The following is a 6,553-nucleotide window of genomic DNA, read 5'->3' as shown; positions in this document are numbered from 1 at the left end:
CAATGTGAGAGCCCAATTTGGGGCTCAGAATTTCAGTTCAAACCAACACAAATTTTTCCTCACCTCCACAATGAACCAAACTTTAATTGCTATGACCACACCATCACCAAAGCAAGAAAAGTTTATCCCCAACAAAAGCCCTATCTCAAATAGCCTCTAGCATAGCTCTAGATCAACACTTGAAATCAAGATTGATCTAAATCATACATAGACAATGCATCAGGGCTTAGAACATTTTATGGAGGGTGATTTGGTTCCCTTACATTTGATTGAGGCCTCCCCTCTCAGACAAAGGTATTGAACTTCAACTCTAATTCGAGCTTCTTTTAATCCTCCATACGTATTTACTATATTTCATACATATAAGCCATATAGATATGCTCATCTTGAGCACATGTAGGTGTAGGAAAAACCCCATGAAATTTGGTTGATTCTAGGTGAAGAAGTTATGGTTTTAGTGTGAACGGTTCTCGGGATGACTCATTTGAGGATGATGAACGGATGTCGTCTGATCGCGCATTTATTCCATGGATGGTTAAGATCGCATTAGATGAATGGATGGAACAAAAAGGCGGGTCGCGTAGCATCTAAGGTGGCTTGTGACATTAAATGGTGGAGCGCCGTGTGGAGCTTTGGAGATGCCAAGGTTGAGGTGGCGTCGTGGTGAATAAATAGGAATATAGTCCTTTTTCTAATTTAAATAAATATCAGATCTTTAAAAAATTGTAACTTTGCTTGGAAAAATTATAAAAATAAAATAAAAATACCATCTTGCTCAGTTAACAGAGGAGAATAATGTGGACTATAAATAAGAATTAATTGTTGACTCTCTAATTTTTAATGAATTAAATACTCTCTAGAGTATTTAAATTTAACATGATCAAACATTGCTCACCATGGCTTGAAATTTTTAAATTTAATATGATCAAACATTGGTCACCATGGCTTGAAATTTTGAGGGTTTGTTCCTCATTACAGAGGCTATGTCCTCTGATTTTCCAAGGTCAGAGGATATCTCTATGCTTCTAACATTAATTTTCAAGCTAAGATGACTATTTTAGCTTATTTCAATTATATAAATTAAAATATCTCTTAAAAAATTATTGGAAAAACTTTATTACGTTTCCTATGGTCAAAGAAGCTTAGGAAAAATATCATGATAGCTTGAATAATTTTGTAAATTTCTATATTTGCTTAAGTGTATATATCTTATTTTAATTTGTCTAAATTAAATACTAATTAAATATTAAAAAATCATTTTTACCCACTCTAAAAATTTAAAAATTATTTGACTAAGTTTGAGCACTAAAGTTGATTTTCTAAGATATCTTCTATTTTTGTAAAAAAAAATTATATTAAAATAAATAAACCATGGAAAATCATGAAAAGTATTTTTCTAAGTTCCTTGTGATCAGGAGCACTTACGAAACATAAAAGTCATTTCTGATAAAATATTTTATTTTTGAGCTATATTTAAAATTAAAAATAATTAAAAATAGTTAAAAAATCCAAAAAAAGAAAAAAAAAATTTTCCAAGTGCGTCTAATTGTTCCTTGATCACTTGAAATTTATTAGGATATTTTTCCTAATTTTTCTAAGTAAAATTTAAATCTTTTAAAAGCTTAAAATGATGAAGTTTTCATCTATAAGACATCTTTTTCATTCAAATTAAATCATAAAAATCAATATTAATTACAAAACTAAATGAAAGATTTAATTCAAAAAAATAATGAAATTTTGCCTAAGTGTTTTTGTGACCTAAGGGGACCTCTTATAACTTTCTCATAAAACTTTATTTTGGATAAGTTATGTAAAATCAATTTTGAAAATACTACTTTCTAAATATAAATAATTATTTAAATTAAATTAAATTTTGAAATCCACATGTTCTCCTCTGATGTTTTAATTGACTCATGGATAGGACACTGTGAAAAATTTTCAGTCATTTGAATTTTGATTAAATGAGTTATGAAGTGAAGAGCCCCAAAGGTAGAATGGTAACTTCATATTTTTGTGCCTTAATCAAATTTTGATCCAAATGAGCATTTTTGAATGACTGAAATATGATGGGTAAGAGATAGGAACTCACTTGCCACCTTTTCCATAATGAGAACAAAATTGTAATTTCCTTAATTATCTTGACTTGGAGTTCAATCAAAATTAAACGATTCTTAAGTGATGGGTTTGAGTTAGAAAGATAATATATCATTAATTTTAAGCCCATGTTTCATTTAAGTTAAAATTTTGTTAATTATAAATTCACCTATTTTGATTGTTCATGGCTTGGTAGTGACCCGGGCTTGACATTTAAACTCATTTGATCAAATTTAGAGGATAAATTGATTGATGATTAACACCTCTTTACACTGCAAGCCCAATTTTAACTTTAGAAACTAAAACCTTTACTTACCTAAATTTCCTTAGGGGCACCCACCCACATAACTCTTAAATGAAACATCAATTGATTAATGGAGTGTCCCAGCCTTAGGATACATAGAACATCAAGTTTTCTTGAGAAATGGGATAACCTTAGCTTAACCTTGGATGATTAATAGAACAATATGATAAGTTCAAAATAAACTCAAAATATTTCAAGAAATCTTCAAAGTGATTCGGGATCATGCCCAGAGCACTTTGAAATCTCTTGAATATTTTGAAGGGAAAATTGAAATTGTTATATTTTGTTCTAAAATCATTTTTGTTCTAAAATCATTGTTCTAAAATCATCTAATAAGATCTTTCGAGACTCAATAAAGTCATAAGTTAAGGTTAGATAGTTATACCTATATCTACTCCTGCAATTTGATTTTCTTGCAAAATTATATACATGTTTCCAAGGCTATCCATTAAGGTGGAGCGAGAAGAATCCACAAACATGCTTTTAAGTTATTGCATTTACTTTTTTGTACCTCTTATTTGTTGCTTGTTGCTTAAAGTCACCCTGTATGTCAAAAATGAAACCAGAACTAATTATTAAACAAGATAAAATTTACCTCCACAACAGTCAAAATATAAGACAACTCAAAATTTAATCACAAAATTTAATTACAAACACAACAACAAAACAAAAATTGCAACTAAATTAAGACGTCTCTATCGAATAATCAGGAATCCCTAGAAGGAGGTAACCTACGGTTCCTAACAAGATTTCCCACATTCTAAATGAAAGTATGGAACTCCTTGAGTTAAGTTTAGTAAATTCATTTGGACTAAGTGAATTCAAAAGAAAATAGTGGTGTCAGAATGAGGGAAACGTAGGATCCTTACTAGTGTCGCTCTAATCAACATTAATATTCCTCATAACATTTAAATAACCATAACCTTAGGAAACACTTGATCTGACATCATGACTTAACACATTAGAAAACCTAAACTTGCCACAACGAGAATCTTTGAGCAAGCATTGTGGGCAGCACAGCCATCTTCAACAGCAAATAAACTTGCCACAACGAGAATCTTTGAGTAAGCATTGTGGGCAGCACAGCCATCTTCAACAGCAAAACATGTCTACACCAGCTAGACCATTTAGTAGAATTAAACAATCGAGCCATAGGATCTTTAGGTTGTTCTCCTAGTGTGACATAAGTCCTCAACTTATCTTTAGGCTTTTGTATAGCTCGTTATACAATATAAGCCCTAACTCGCTTTAGGATTCTGAGGTTCTCGTTCATCATAACCTAAATCCTAACATCTTCAAAGTTTAGATGAAAAAGCACTACACTTTAACATCTTCAAAGTTTAGATGAAAAAGCACTACACTTCAAGTTATGTATCGATTTCGAAAGATAAACACAAGACCTCATAGTGAGGCTCAATCAAATAAACTAAGAAATATATGACATCCGTCTGGTCTACGAAATCATTTTATTATAAGACAACAAGTTGCCCTATTTAATATAAGAAAATAAATAGGGTTAATATTATATTAGGTTCTAGAAAGTTTTTTATAAAGGTAAGTATGTATAATTAATTTCATCTTAGATAACCAAAGTCACCTAAGAAAACTCTCGATAAAAATCAGGGTATGTTGTCTTCAAGAATTTCAAAGGATAGGACTTTTCAAAGAGATCGGACAAAGAGATGTGAAAGGGGAATGACTCAAATTTGGAACATTTTATTTTTAGAATCCATAGGAAGAAAAACTAGAGGATGTCAGGGACTCTTAGGAGAACCTCGGTGACTTATCAAGCTATCCTACTATTTGGCTTCAATTTTGAGGAAGAAATTATGTGTTCATCTGGCCAATTTCATTTATTAAAGCTCACATTCGTGTGAAACGATCACACAAATAGCCTGAAAGATGTGAGGATTTAGGTCATGATGAATGAAAACCTAAGAATCCTAAAGTGAGTTAGGGCTTACATTAAGTAGCAAGACTATACAAAGGCCTAATGATAAGTTGAAGAATTATGTAGCACTAGGCGGACAACCTCAAAATTTTACGGCTTGTTGTTTAATTCTAAGGAATAGTTTAGCTAGTGTATACATATTTTGTTGTTGAAAATGGTTGTGCTGATGGTTGTGCTACCCACAATGGTTGTGCTACCCACAATGCTAGCTCTAAGCTCCTCGTCATTTCCATTTTAAGTTTTCTAATGTGTCAAGTCATAATGTCAAATCAAGTGTTTCTTAAGGTTATGGTTATTTAAATATATTGGGGAATGTTAAAGTTGATTAGAGTGACACCAATTAGGATCCCACGGTTCCCTCGCAGTGGTATCACTATTTAATTTTTAATTTACTTAGCTTAAACAAGTAATGAAACCCATTTAAATATGGGAGATCACGTTAGCAACTATGGGTTACCTCCTCCGAGGGACTCCCGTAAATTCAAAAAGACATTTTAAGTTTAGTAAAATTTCAAAGGATTTATGGTTACCTTTAAAATTGTTTGTTTTAAGTTTTGAAAATTTTGATCAATTTTAAGAAGTTGTTTTAATTTTGCAAGAAAAGTAGAGTACACACGCAAGCAGTTATGATTTTTTGCAGTGAAGGTAAAATGACAGAAATTAAATAACACTGTAAAAGCGTACCTGTCATCTTCTCAGCATTCCCACTGAAAGATTTGCTTTTGCAACGTGTATATAATTTTGCATAAATTTAAATAAATTATTGGAGTAGATGAAGGTGTATCTAACAGACTCCAAACTATGACTTATTTAGTCCCGAAAGATCTTAATGGATGACTTTAGAACAAAATATAACAAGTTCAATTTAAGTTTATAACAAGTTCAATTTATTCATCAAAATACCCTAGAGATTCCAAAGTGTTCGGGAAATGACCCTGAACTGCTTTAAAGATCCCTTTAAACATTTCAGTTCATTTTGAACTTATTAAATTATTCTGCTAATCATCTCAGGTCAAATTAAAACTAACCTATTACTCAGTAAACTTTGACATTTTACTTAATAGTTATGTAGGTGAATGCCTATAAGACAAGTTTTAGTCATTAAAGACTTTTGTATCCATCACTAAAGCTAGGCTTAAGGTGTTAATCATCAATCATATTATCCTATAAATCCCATCAAATGAATTAAATATCAAGCCTAGATCACTACCAAACCCTTTACTCAATCTAATGGGAGAAAAAATATTAAAAGTTAGATTTTTAATTTAGGTGATGTGGATTCTTATTAAAAGGAGTCACTCATCATTAATTTTGGACTTAATCATAACTGAAACATCATCTCAACTTAAGCCCATCGCTCGAAAATCATTCGATTTTGATTAACTTCCAAATTCTGATAATTTAGAAAATTTATAATTTTATTCTTATCATGGAAAGGTGGCAAGTTAGTTTCTACCTTTCACCTATTATGTTTCAATCATCCAAACATAATCACTAGAAGCAAAATTACCCATTTTCCTATTTGTTGATGCTCAGTTTTGATTAAGGAACCAAAATCTAAAATGAACACTTTACCCTTGGGGCTCATTACCTCATAACTCATTAAGCACCACTCAAATGACTTAAGAGATTTCAGAGTACCCTATCCATACAGTAATTAAAACATCAGAGGAGAAAAAAGCGGTTTGGAGATTTTAATTTAATTTATATAATTATTTTAACTTAAAAAATAAGATTTTTAAAATTAATTTATTTAATTAGTCAAAATAAGGTTTTTGGTTTATTGAAAAATTATTAATGGTTTCCTTAGGTCACAAAAAAACCTAGACTAAATTTCATCATTTTTTGAATCAATTTGTTAATTTAATTATTTATTGATTTTTATGATTTAATTTGAATGGAAAAGATGTATTATTTACAAAAAATATTTTTTATATTTTTATTAAACCTCTCTAAATCCAAAAAACTCAGAGAAATAAATTTTATATTTTATATTTTTTTAATTTATTTATTAAAATTATTTTAACAAGAAAATAGAAAAAATGCATTTTAAGTCCTTAGAATTTTTCTTTTAACTTAGAAAAATTAGAAAAAAAAATTTAGTGTGCCTTAAGTGACAAGAATCAATTAGGCACCTTTTTAAATATTTTTGTATTTTTGAAATTTTTAACTATTTTTAATTATTCTCTTTTAATTTAAAACAT

This window comes from Phalaenopsis equestris, unplaced genomic scaffold (genome assembly GCF_001263595.1).
Source record: "Phalaenopsis equestris unplaced genomic scaffold, ASM126359v1 Scaffold001109, whole genome shotgun sequence".
Lineage (NCBI taxonomy): Eukaryota > Viridiplantae > Streptophyta > Magnoliopsida > Asparagales > Orchidaceae > Phalaenopsis > Phalaenopsis equestris.
Note: the sequence above shows the minus strand (reverse complement) of the source record.